This window comes from Sus scrofa, chromosome X (genome assembly GCF_000003025.6).
Source record: "Sus scrofa isolate TJ Tabasco breed Duroc chromosome X, Sscrofa11.1, whole genome shotgun sequence".
NCBI lineage: Eukaryota > Metazoa > Chordata > Mammalia > Artiodactyla > Suidae > Sus > Sus scrofa.
This window is the reverse complement of record NC_010461.5, coordinates 105747779-105761193: the sequence shown is the minus strand read 5'-3', so window position 1 is coordinate 105761193 and position 13415 is coordinate 105747779. Positions and strand designations below refer to the sequence as shown.

General features: G+C 44.7%; 1 long non-coding RNA gene across 4 annotated transcripts in view; it reads left to right on the top strand.

The window, feature by feature from the left end:
• The window catches only part of LOC110257857, a 73120-nt gene continuing 60206 nt past the window's right edge, over positions 502-13415 (top strand). The window contains exons 1-3 of one of the 4 annotated variants that reach the window (XR_002340878.1): positions 510-1728; positions 1862-1951; positions 2789-5249. This is a non-coding gene — a long non-coding RNA (uncharacterized LOC110257857). Of the gene's footprint in view, positions 1729-1861; positions 1952-2788; positions 5250-13415 lie in introns of those variants that run through there. The other 3 variants (XR_002340876.1, XR_002340875.1, XR_002340877.1) reach the window with 3 other exon arrangements.

Below are 13415 nucleotides of genomic sequence, written 5' to 3'. Positions count from 1 at the left end.
CTTCTGGCATATTTCTTAGGCTGAGAGAATTCTGACAACTGTTCTACGTGACATTTTTTTCCCATGTCTCTCACTGTTCTCACTTCTTTTTTTCACAGCAAGATGCAAATGTAGTTCCCCACTAAAAATTCATTTCAATAAACATACGTTTCGGGAGTTCTCTTGGGGAATAGTGGGTTTAGGATCCAGCGTTGTCACTATAGTGGCTCAGGTTGCTGCTGTGACTCAAGTTCGATCCCTGGCCTGGGAAATTCTGCATCCCTGGGCTTGTCCAAAAATAAACAGGAGTTCCCATGGTGGCTCAGAGGTAACGAACCCGACTGGTATCCACGAGGACACAGGTTTGATCCCTGGCCTTGCTCAGTGGGTTAAGGATCCAGCGTTGCCATGAGCTGTGGTGTAGACTGCAGACACAGCTTGGATACCGAGTTGCTGTGGCTCTGCCATAGGCCGGCGACTACAGCTCTGATTTGACCCCTAGCCTGGGAATCTCCATATGCTGCGGGTGCGGCCCTAAAAAGACAAAAGCAAAACAGAACAAACAAACAAGAAAAACCATATATTTGGATCCACCATTGTAAGGCACTGTGTTACATTCTGTGAAGAATCCAGAGGTGAGTGTGGCCCAGTTTCTGCCTCTAAGGAATTTAGGCTTGAGTCGGTGAGGATAAAAAAATCACCCCCATTTCTCTCGAAAGCTAGATCCTAACATTTTCCCAAGGGAGAACTATGAGGAAAAAGAGATTGTATCTAGCTAGGTGACTAGGGTAGGTTCAGAGAGGAGGGAGTAATTGAGCTGGATCTCGAGGGTGTATAGAATTTGGCTAGCTAGGGATGCAGGGAGAAGAGCAGGAGAGCTGGAATTATTTCCTACAATTGGCCCATGCCTAGAAAATTTGGAGTCTCTGACAAAGAGAAAGGAATACAAATTCTACTAATTTTGAAAGGCTCCGTTGATTTAAAATCAGCAAATTATAATCGGCTTATCCGAAGTGTTTTTAATCGTGTTAAGAGTAGAGTGGTGCATAAATTAATTAAAAGAAACACATGGAGTTAATTGGGTTCACACCTGTTAGCTGTGCAATCTTTGGCAGGTTACTCAGCAGACCTATACCTCAGTTCCCCTACCTGTAAAAACTGAGATAATGGTTAAAACGGTGCCTGGCATAGAGTAAGCACGCAATACATTGCTGCCGTTATTACTTGGAACCCGAGCCTGGGTTGAGTTTCATTTTCTCTCTTGAGGTCTCTCTGCCCTTAGGGAGGTCCTGTCGGCTAATCTGCAGACTGACCCCTGAAGTTCTAGGTCCGGGATCTTGGCCTATAGCCATGATCTGGACATCCTGTACCGGGCAGAACTTTGATTTGAAAGATTACCAGGAAAAAGGAGCAAATATGTGTATTCCAAATCATATATACACTGAAAGTCACTTTGCTTGAAGGAGACAGTTTTCCAGATTTAGTCACAAGACTCAGAGCTGTTGCCACCTTCTAGAGCACAGGTGTGAGGCAGCTAGGCGTGGATGTGCGAGTTCCTGGTTTGTTTTTTTTTTTTTCTTCAGCTGATACAAAGAAAGTCTGATCGCTTGGCGCTGATGCCTAACAATAGACAGCAGCTGTGCAACAATTGCTGGGTGGGACCCCGTGTATTTAAATCAGGGAGGTTGCATTGTGGGAGAGGAGCTGAAGCAGTTGCTGCGGCTGGCGGTCCGGCTTTAGGAAGACCAGGTTTGTCGAAATTACCTAAAATACCACCTATGTTATTGGGGGTGGTGGCAGTGTCCTTTTTTAGGGTACAAAAGTGCTCCTTAAAATTGAAGGCGTTTCCTAAGCCCGTTTATGTTATGTGTTCCTACCATAGACCATTGACTGAGAGACGTGAAAAGCGTTTGCGGCTATTGATCATTGAGGTTCCACGAGGAAAATGCAAGTCTTTCGAATTCACGTAAAAGTAGGATTCGCTTTATTTTAATCCTGTTTGCTTATATTTGTTACTGCGTCTAAACTGGTATTACTCGTACGACAGGCAGATAAACTGAGACATGGTGTGTTGGGGCGAGGAATAGTGCTTTTATTTGGGGAAAACTAGCAAACGCACACGATGGTGACTAAGAGAAGCATCTCGCCCAGGTTTGGATGCTGTTTTCTTTTGTGCTCCAAAAAGAGGTGTGTGCTAGGAGGAGGTACGGTCAACAGGCAATAGGTCCTTGTGAATTTCTTTGGTGCCTGCCAGACCCCAGAAGGGATTTGTGACATTTTCGTTCTTGCAGCCATCCAAATGTGGGCCCGGTCGGGATTGAACCTGTGAGCTGAACAAATGTATTGTAGCTTAAGGCTCCAGCATAGGAGGCCGGGTTCCCGGAAATGGGCCATTATGTATATTTTACGCTCTGGCAAGACCCCTTTAGTGATGAACTTGCCTGCCTGTTACCTCACACCCGTTTGTGTGCCCAAGGCACGGTGAGGCCGAAGAAACCTAAATGTTGGAGTCGGGAGCAGGGAAAGGTTTATTGCAGAGCCGAGCCAGGAGAATGGATGGCTCGTGCTCAAAAACCTCAAACTCCCTGACGGTTTCAGGGGAGACGTCTTTATAGGCAACATTTGGGGCAAGGGCTGTGGAGCGTAAGGCTTTCTTCTGCTTAGTTGGTGGTGGGGTAATAGGGCCGTGCTCCAGGAATCTCGTGCTCGTCCTTCCGGAGATGTCCCTGTCTATTCTCCACCTGGATGCCTGGATGGGGGCCTTAGCTCCTACAGAATTCAAAAGATATTATGTATATTCTTTCCCTAGGAACCCTGCCCCTGGTTTTTGATTGATTCAGGTCTTCGCTTCTGCATTGACCTCACTTCCTTGATTAGCAACTGTTTGAACCAGGCTTTGAAACTCTGGGGATGTCTAAGAGGCTAGAGGAAGCCTAACAAAGGAGAAAAAGAGGGGGGAGGGGGCACCGGAAGGATCTCTACCTGGATGAGCCCCCACAGGGTCCTGCTTGGTTTCATGTTTACTTGAGCTAGTGCCACTCAGCAAAAGCAATTGAATACAAAGGTCACAGTTAGATCCAGTAGGGAGTCAGATTTTGCTCTTTCCAATTACATGATGAATTTCTGCAGTGGACTAGGTATGGTCATAAGCTCTGGAGAAACCGGATATTCCCTGTTTTCCGGAATCGTCCCTTCTGGTTGGGGAGGAAATGATGCATAACAGATGTATGAGGTGGCATATGGCTACCAACGTAGGGTTATTGAGGATTGCGTTTTCTTCAACTCTGCGCCCCCAGTGCCTGCTTGACAAATAGTAAGAGGTAAAGATACCTTTTGTGGATCGACAAGAGGGCAATTTCACACAACTCTGCTGGAGTCCAGAGAGTGTGTAAAGTCCAGCCCTTGAAGCAAATGAAAGCCGTCATAGTCTCTTCTGCATGTGGAAAGTAACGGAAGGTCCTTTCTGTCAAAGGAAATCTTGGTGACTCCATTTTGCTCTGGTTTCGCCTTCCTGTGATCCCCAACCCTCCCCTTTCCCTCTTCTCCCATTAACAATGTGTTTCATATTAGCCAATGGGGAAGAGTGTGCGCCCTGACCTGACCCATGGGAAGGGGACAGGTACATCACCTGCGTTAGGGATAAATAGGGGAGGGTCCTTTGTTCGCGCCCTTCTGCAGAAGTAAAGAGCCTTGTCGAGATTTCTCCTTGTCCACGTGTCTCACTTTCTGACACTGACGACCCGAGCCCAGAGTTACTGTAATTTCCAACATGCATCAAGGTCCTCTCACCTCTGAATGAGAGAATGAGTCTGTCTTTGGATGCTGCTGACCCCCCACCCCCGCATTCTGGTCATTTCCTTACATGGTCAGGATCTGTGCTCAGCGGAGGTCTTTAAGATCCATTCTAAGTACTATTAGAGCTTGGCTGCGATAAACAGGTGAGGCAGTGCTGCTGTAGAATTCCCAGAAAACACCTCAGAGGACACCCAAGGAAGATGGAGAACAGCTTTGTTTACACCGGCGGGTCCACGGGGAATCGCTTCCCCATCATGGACCCCGGACAGAAAGGGGGAGATACATTTATAGTGCTTGCTTACGTGTCTAACATGCCACATGAATCTTTAGTAACATGCAGGATACAGAAAGATGTATAGCTGTACAGAATGCCTTGCTTGTTACTTTAATTGTTAATCTCAAGTACAATCTAGCTATTTTTGAATTTCTTCAGAACAATCGGGACCCAGAGTTTCTGAAGTCCTAATGACTTTGTTTTTCTCAGAGCCCTTGTATGAGTCACCTTAAGTTCACCAAGATGGACGGTGGCAGCAAAATGGCTTCACTCCTGTCAAGCTCCCTATTCCCTTTTCCACACCCCTGCAGGGCTAGGACCCTTATATCCCCGTGGCTTCCAATTTTACTTAGGACCAGAAGTGCCTCACTGCTTTCCTCAAGAAACGCCAAATCAAGGGAACAAGTACAGCTGGCCCTAATTTGCTCAGAAGTCGAAGATGGGCTATGTGAGTCAGGGATGAGGTGTGGGGGAAGAAATGACAACAAGTAGAGATGGAGTTGATCGAGGCAACGGGTTTTGAGAAATCTTGGCCAGCAAAGCTGGTTTTTGTTAGTAGGAAAGCAGAATCGTTGGATGAGTTGGCTGGGTTGGAATATCGGGGAGCATTTTGTCCCCTCTCATTCCTAGTCAGGAGGAACATTTGCTCAGTTTGCTTTCTATAACATACAAACCAACCACTGGCAACATGTACAAAGTCAGGAAGACTTGCCTTGACTAGTCTCATGTTTCACTGCCTTCCTAGCATACTTCCTCCTTTTATACCCCTGGTCTGTCCCTTCTTTTTTCCTCCCCTCCTGGATTCCCAGGGCCCACAGCCTTTTTTCCCTGTCCCACCTCTGTTAAATCCTCCAGGAGAGCGCAGAAAACTGTCACGAAGGGAGAATGACTGATGCCAGCTCCAAGAGCCTCTGTACAGAAGGGGACTGATTTGGTTAATGGGGTAAATCTATATGAGTTTTTTGGCATCTTGTAGTTGAGGGGGCGGGTGGGGTGTATGATGGGGGCAATTTGGTTTCTTTACTGATGCACCCTGAGTTTGAATCTCAACAGGCACATGGACTCTCTGCCAAGAGCATAGGCTTGGAAATCAGACCGATTCCTCGCTTAATAGTTGTGTGGTTTTATTTTTTATTTTATTTTTTTGTCTTTTCTAGGGCTGCTCCTGTGGCATATGGAGGTTCCCAAGCTAGGGGTCAAATTGGAGCTATAGCCACAGCAACGCGGGATCCTCAACCCACTGAGCAAGGCCCGGGAACGAAGTGCAACCTCATGGTTCCTAGTCGGATTCGTTAACCACTGAGCCACGACGGGAACTCCAGTTGTGTGGTTTTAAACAAGTTGTATAACCTATCTGTGCCTCAGTTTCCTCCTCTGTAAAATGTGGGTGAAAATAGCTGGCTCACAGTGTTGTTTTAATGAGTTAGTAATGCAATATGATCCTTGGCATGAGTAGAGTGGTCACTCAAGTATTTAGTGTTACAAATACAACCCTATTTATGAAGCTTCTGTGATTGCCTACTGTCTTAGAGAATCAAGTTTTAAACTCTTACTTTGACATTTACAACCCAATACTTTAAGAATGTTTTGGATATTCTTTGCATTCATTCCTTGAATGTAGAGCCTGCGTCTGGTCAGGCTACTCAAGATGGCTGTTCTCTTGCTCTCTTGGGCATATCCCCTGCCCAACCAGTTGCTGCTTCACCTGTACCCTATGCACATGACTGACCTTCCTAGGCCCCAGCTGGTGATTATAGTTATCAAAGGAGTGATGAGGGGTGTGGGCCCCTCTCTGGTTTCCCTGGTAACTAATGAACCAACCTGATGTCAATTCCCCTATAACTGGCGCACTCCCCTTTCCCCTTGGGAGCGTTGACTGCTGACACATCCTGCCTGCTGCACACAGTGGAGGTGTCGCTCTAGGACCTTGCTTCAGAGGGGTAAGGTTCCCCCCTCCATTAAACAACTGATGTCTCTGTCACCAACTCTAGGGTCTTTCTTGGGTCTTAAAGCTGGGCAAGTTCAGGCCTTGTAGGCCTGAGGAATGCAGCCCAACAGCCAAGACTATTAAAGGAAGGAAAGGGCCCTTCCTGGAGAGTTGTGAAATGTGCGTATAAGCATGAGTAAAGCCACCCCTGTTCTGCAGGAAAAAACCCCCCCAATCCAAAATAAGTCCCCTTGACTTTGGGCTAGCCTCAGCTGGTTTGTAGAGGCATGCAAGGGAATCCTGCTAATCTGAACAGCTAAACAATTCTGGTCATAATTAAATTGCTGCCAAAGAGAAGAAATCACACAGTTTTTAAACACAGAGACCCTGAACTAGGACCCAGCCATTCTGACTTTGAATCTGGTGGGTTTTTGGGTCGGGTTTCCTCTTATGCTATGGAAAGGGGGAGACCACCTCTTAATCTAAGAGTGGGCTAAATGTGGGGCTGAATAACGAAACTGACTTTCAGCCATTAACAAATCTGTGGTAATTAATTTCTCAGAGCAACTTGCAATCCCATGGGCTGTCCTAAGGAAAGGGTCACTTAAGTGTAGATGAGAGAAGGAGGCTGTGCCAGGAGGTGTACCAGCTGGCCCTCGGCAATGGGAAGCAGGAGGGGGCCCTGCGCTTGTGGAGAGCTGAGAGCCAGAAACAGAAAGCCCCAAGCAAGATCGCTCTGCCTTTCAGGTGCATTTCATCTGCCTTTAGGGGGTGGTGGGGATGGGGAATATATTGATGGCTGAGATTCAGGGTTGACTTGAAATCTGCTGCAGAGAGGTCACCTAATTCTGATCTTCAGCCACTGGCTGATGCTGAATTCTATATTCAAACAAATTCCTTTTGTAGTTAAAATCTCCACAAATGTGTTTTGTGGGCTGTGCTTAGTTAGCATGCTCGTGAATCATGCTGGTCTATGGATTTACCCTTGCCGGGCTTAGGCAGTGGCGTCTATGGAAAACGGCTTAGATCTTCCACCTATTTCTAGGGTTGTCCTTGGAGAATGTATTTGGATGCTCAGAGTCCCCATCATGGCACTTCATTAGAGCTTGGCCTTGGACTGTCATTTTTAGCTGTGCTTGTCCTGTGTTCTGACACCTCATGAGACGTCCTATTGCTAAATTCTGTGAAATTTAGATAAATTAAAGATTTAGTTCCAGGGAAGAGAATACTCTCATTAGATGGCCAGGGAGATATTTCTTGATCTCCATATACCCAGGAAACCAAATTGATAAGGCAGCTTTAGTGTTATCAGCAAGAATACTTAACACTTATTAGCTGTGTGGCCTTGGTCAAGTGGCTTCCCTGGAGATTGATTTCCCTTCCATAAGGGGATAAATAGCCTATTGTAGTGCTGATGAGAAGGTTTATGAAAGTTCAGGGTAACCTATGAAGTGCAGAAGGAGCTCATCAGAAAAATAACAGTTCAGAGGAGGCCTGATATTACGCAAATGTCAGGTTCTAATATCAGGAGTTAATGGAATGCAGTATGTAAGGGAGGAGGCTCTGATCAGACAGCTTGGCCTCACATGATGGTGCTACCATTTGCTAGCTGTGTGATCTTGTGTGTGAAATGTCGAGGCTCAGTTTTCTTCCCTGTAAAATGGGATTATGATGGAACCCATTTCCATAGCGTAGTTATAAAGCGTTATTAATGCATATTAAGTGCTTAGCACAGAACTTAGCATAATCTATTAGGAACAAAGCATAAAAACGGGATTCCTTGCACTGTGCAGCAATGATCAACTTTCATATGTACAGTCCCACTCGATAGCGCAAGTATTGTCACCATTTACAAAGAGGTTGCTGAGTCCCTTGACTGTCAGCAAGTGGATAATAGGCCTTGGATTGGAACCCAAAGCTCTGGATTCCTTGCTTCTTAAGGCCGAAGTGGATTCTGAGACTGGCCCGATGGCAGCCCAGCAAGGGAGAGCTGTTTGGCCAGGGGCTTCCTCACCGGCAGAAGTCTCCCTCCTCTGCCTGTGTTTGGGCCCTGACCTACCATGTGGGTTATTACCAAGTTTAAGCCATGGTCAGGGCAAATGAGGCTTCTGTCACTTCCTCACTGTTAAGTGACACACCTGAATTGGAGCCCCCTCACTTGGGCTCCTCTTACTACTAAATCCATTTCATCAGGAATTAAGATTTCAGCTTCTTTCTAATTTAAGAATGTTACTGTGCTCTGTAAGCCTTTCCCACGCCTGTTTCTTATGAGGCCAGCTTTTTTTTTTTTTTTTAACTTTGTTAATCACAGCAGATACCTCTGTCATTTGGGGATCTACTCTGTATTAATGAATATGGATTGGACTCTTCCTAATTGTTCTCTGAATACCTCCCAGTTTTCAGGAGGGTAATTGATTTCAATCATCGTCTTTAGTGCACTCTCTACACTCTTGAAGCCTGTAATTTTCAAGTTCAATATTTGTGTGCTCGTACCCTCAGGAGTGCTTCAGTTGGATCCTATTATAATCCTCGAATTCTAACCATCACCAACTTGGAGTATATTTATCATGAAACTGATTTATTTTTTGGTATGGCTGAGCCATGCTTTAAGGTATAACTCCTATACAAAATCTAGATTTTTCTGAAAAGCCAAATTACAGGGGCACTTTTTTTGGCCTTTTACTTATGTATTACTTTTTTAGGTCAAAGCGTAGTTGACTTCTGTGCCATTTTTTTGCTGTACAACATAGCGACCCAGTCATACATATATCTACATTCCTTTTCTTAGATTCTCTTCTATCATGTTCTATCCCAAGTGATTGGATGTAGTTCCCTGAGCTGTACAGAAGGACCTTGTTGTTTATCCATCCTAGATGTCATTGTTTGCATCTATCCACTCCAAACTCCCAAGTTCCCCCTTCCCACCCCCCACCGCCCCGGCAACCACGAGTCTGTTCTCCATGTTTGTAGATCTGTTTCTGTTTGTAGATAGGTTCATTTGTGCCGTATTTTAAGATTCCATGTATAAGTGATATCATATGGTATTTGTCCTTCTCTTCTGACTACACTTAGCATGAGATTCTTTAGTTGCATAAGAACACTTGTAAATCTAACTATAAACAAACTACTTGACTTTAGTAGAGAGTGTATTGAAATATTTCCCATGCCTTTAGCATAAAATAGAGTCTGGGGCGAAGAAACTGAAAGGTCAGATGTTGGGTGTTTACTGTGGATAGTTGGTCAAAGAGAAAACATCTCAGGGAGGAGGTCATTGGGAAGATAATACTTCATTTTAAAATTCAGTTTAACTTCTAGAAATGCAGGTAATAAAATGTATTTGGATACATTTCTACATAATGGTTAGCTCTTTCTATATGAATTTTCCCATATCTTAATTTTTTTTTCCTTTTTTCTCAAGTCCATGTTCTAAGATCTATGGTGATTTACTATTGTATTATTTTGGTTGGGCACACAGCATGTGGAAGTGCTCAGGCCAGGGATCGAACCCATGCCACAGCAGTGACAATGCCAGACCTTTAACCTGCTGAGCTACTAGGGAGCTCCTGTGATTTACTATTTTTCTATGGAATTTGGAGCAACTAATTTTACTCTACACTGGATACCTATTACTAGTTCTGCCTTTAAGAGCTCCAAGCTTCTTACCAGATTTTTGAGGAAGAGTACTTAAATTGAGCAGGGCCCCTTTGATCACTATATTTGTACTAGAATTAACCTCCCTGAGGTTCTTAACTGCCATTCTTCTTTTGCTGGACTATTGCAAAAGCATAAGTGTACTTCTCTCCCCACCTCAACTTATCCCACACACTATTGCCAGAATAATGTCCCCAAGACGTTATGTGTTGCCTTATGTTTTCAATGCCTTCCTGTTAACATTGGCTTGGAATGTTAACATCCCATAATCTAAATTTTGAACTTACCTTTGCAATTCTATGTGCTGTGATTTCCCACGCCATATGCTCCAGCCAAACTATTGTGATTCCTTGAACACTCCATGCAGATTATCTCACATACCTCTGTGTCTACTTAGGCTGCTCCTTCCACCTGTAATAATACCCTTTTCACAACCTCTCTATCTGCATTTTATGTGTCTGCATTTTTAGGGTAAAGTAGGGCCATTGTTGTAAAGTGACCATAGAGGAGAATGGCTTTAAATATTCAGAAGTTCCTTTTTCTCTCATGGGACGGTCCTGTTGTGTTGCAGAATGACAGTGGATGTGCTTTGCATCTTTTCAACCCAGAACTTAGGTTCCTTATAAATGGTCAATTCAATGAATTACTGTTGCACCATCTCCTAAGATGTGATTCTCCTCTGAGTGGTCAAGGCTGGCCCACCTCATCCAGGTTTCCAGCTGGAGGAAGATGGGTCCACACTCTTAAGATTGAGGCCTGGAAGTGGCACATGCTACTTGCCATGTTCCATCAGAAATAACCGCACCCTGGGAGTTCCTGTTGTGGCGCAGCGGAAACGAATCTGACTAGGAACCATGAGGTTGCAGGTTCGATCTCTGGCCTGGCTCAGTGGGTTAAGGATCTGGCATTACTGCGAGCTGTGGTGTAGGTTGCAGACATGGCTTGGATCTGGTGATGCTGTGGCTATGGTGCAGGCTGGCAGCTGTAGCTTCAATTGGACCCCTAGCCTGGGAATCTCCATATGCTGCAGGTACAGCCCTAAAAAGCAATAAACAAGTAAATAAAATAAAGTCACACACTTGCACATAACTTTTTTTTTTTTTTTTTTTTTTTGTCTTTTTGCTATTTCTTTGGGCCACTCCTGCGGCATATGGAGGTTCCCAGGCTAGGGGTTGAGTCGGAGTTGTAGCCACCGGCCTACGCCAGAGCCACAGCAACACGGGATCCGAGCCGCGTCTGCAACCTACACCACAGCTCACGGCCACGCCGGATTGTTAACCCACTGAGCAAGGGCAGGGACCGAACCCGCAACCTCATGGTTCCTAGTCGGATTCGTTAACCACTGCGCCACGACGGGAACTCCACACTTGCACATAACTTTGAGAGGAGCTAGGCAATGTAGTCTAGCCGTGTGTGTGCAAGAAACAGGGCAAATTTTGCTGGTCAACTAGAAGTTTTTGTATCACATGGTTGAAATATGACTCCTGTTAGAGTCTTCATCTTTTTTTTGAGTCCCTTAGCTGAAAGGTATTTCTCCTTCCTCTGAGCTCCCCCAGTCTGGGGCTTCCCTGACTTGATAAGTGTATCAGAAGCACCTGTGGGAGTTCCCGTCGTGGCGCAGTGGTTAACGAATCCGACTAGGAACCATGAGGTTGCAGGTTCGGTCCCTGCCCTTGCTCAGTGGGTTAACAATCCGGCGTGGCCGTGAGCTGTGGTGTAGGTTGCAGACGCGGCTCGGATCCCGCGTTGCTGTGGGTCTGGCGTAGGCCGGTGGCTACAGATCCGATTCAACCCCTAGCCTGGGAACCTCCATATGCCGTGGGAGCGGCCCAAGAAATAGCAACAACAACAAAAAGACAAAAAGACAAAAACAAACAAACAAACAAAAAAAAAAAAAAAAAAAAAAAAGAAGCACCTGTGGCTCTTGTTAAACTACAGAGTCGTGGGATTAACATGTACCTATTATACATAAAATAAACAAGGACCTACTGCATAGCACAGGGTACTATACACAATCTCTTGAATAACCTATAATAGAAAATATCTGAAAAATGATATATATACATGCATACATATATACACATATACATACATATATGTGTGTGTATATATAATATGTAAAATCCCTGTGCTGTGGACTCAAAACTAACACAACATTGTAAATTAACTATACTTCAATAGAAGAGTTAAGATAGCAAAAGGAAGAAAACCTATAGTCTGGACCAGTCAGGGTGGGGCCTGAGGTTCTGTATTTCTGACAAGCTCCCCAGTGATAGCCATGTGGATGCACTGGTCTGCCCAACACACTTTGGGGACAGAGTCGTGAGCCTATTTTGTTCCCCACTTGTGGGTTGTGGTTTTTCGTCCTTCATACTAGCTACTCATATGCACACCTTAACCTTGCTAGGCAATGAACTTGCATAGCAGATGGGGGATGGCCCCCTCTGGCATGTTTCTCACCTGGCCTCTTCTCCAGCACCAAGAATAGGGTCTTGGACCTTGAGAGATCCTTAGGAAATAGGTGCATAACTGCTGAGCGGTATCAACTAATTCAGAATGCTTAGCAGGAACTCTTGCAAGGCCACACGGCCTGTGCCAAGTTCTGGACTATGCTTGGTGTGATCCCTTGTTTGAAAAACGGCCTGTTGGAAGCCCCACTGCCACACAGCCCAGCCAGAGCAAGGGAAAAGCTGCCAGAGAGCTGAGCGGAGTTAAGTGGAATTTAGCAAATGGAAACCACACTTTATCAAGGACTTTTCCCCGCCTGTGCTGTGACTGTTTCAAAGGAAATGCTAATCCCTATGTTTGGAATTCATTTCCAGAGAGCCTCTCTGTTGAACAAGAGTGATTTTTATTTTTATTATTTTTTTTGTGCCCACAGAGCTTCACGAGCCAGTTTGATAAATTTGGTTGAAGAGGTGGCTGTTTTTTTTTTTTTTTTTTTCCACCTGGAAGCACTCGATGATCTTCCACTTGGAAAGTCTCATGTTGGCTTCCAGTTAAAGCTGGATGGGAGTAACTCTTCGGCTTGGCTCGGCTTGGCATCATGTTAGCTTGTTCTTTGCTCCATCCTGACATATGTAGTCGTGTTCTGGGCCCTGAGGGTTGGAGGAGAAGGCGGGGGATGCAGCTGGCTGGAATTGGAAAATCGAGGCTACTTTGTAATGTAGCTTGAGCCACATGGAGCCAAATAAGAAAACCGGAGGTCTCCCACCTCGCTTCTCTTGCAGGCAGGATGAACCCCCTAACTGGAGCTGTTTTCTACTTGGAAATTGTCACACATGAGACAGGGCTGGATTTTCCCTTTGGGGCTTCGTGTGAAAAGATTTCACAAGCAAATGCGTCATGTTACTGAGATTTTAGAGATTTGTAGCCTAGTGGAAATGAGTTTTTTTTTTTTTTTTTTTAATTTTATTGGAGTATAGTTGACTTAAAAGTTTAGTTTCAGTTAGTTTCAGTTGTATAGGAAAGTAATATACCTATAACTTCTTTTCAGATTCTTTTCCCATGTGTGTTGTTACATGGTATCAAGTAGATTTACCCTGTGTTACACAGTAGGTCCTTGTTACCTATTTATATATATATATATATATATGTATATATAGTGTATATTTATATCCTAACCTCTTAATTTATCCCTCCCTCCACCCCCTGGCAACCACAAGTCTGTTCTGTGAGTCTTTATGTTTTGTTAGGTGCTTTTGGATCTTTTTGTTTTTATTAGATTCTATGTATTAGTGATCTCATATGAATTTGTCTTTGACTTCACTTAGTATGATTTCTAGTTCC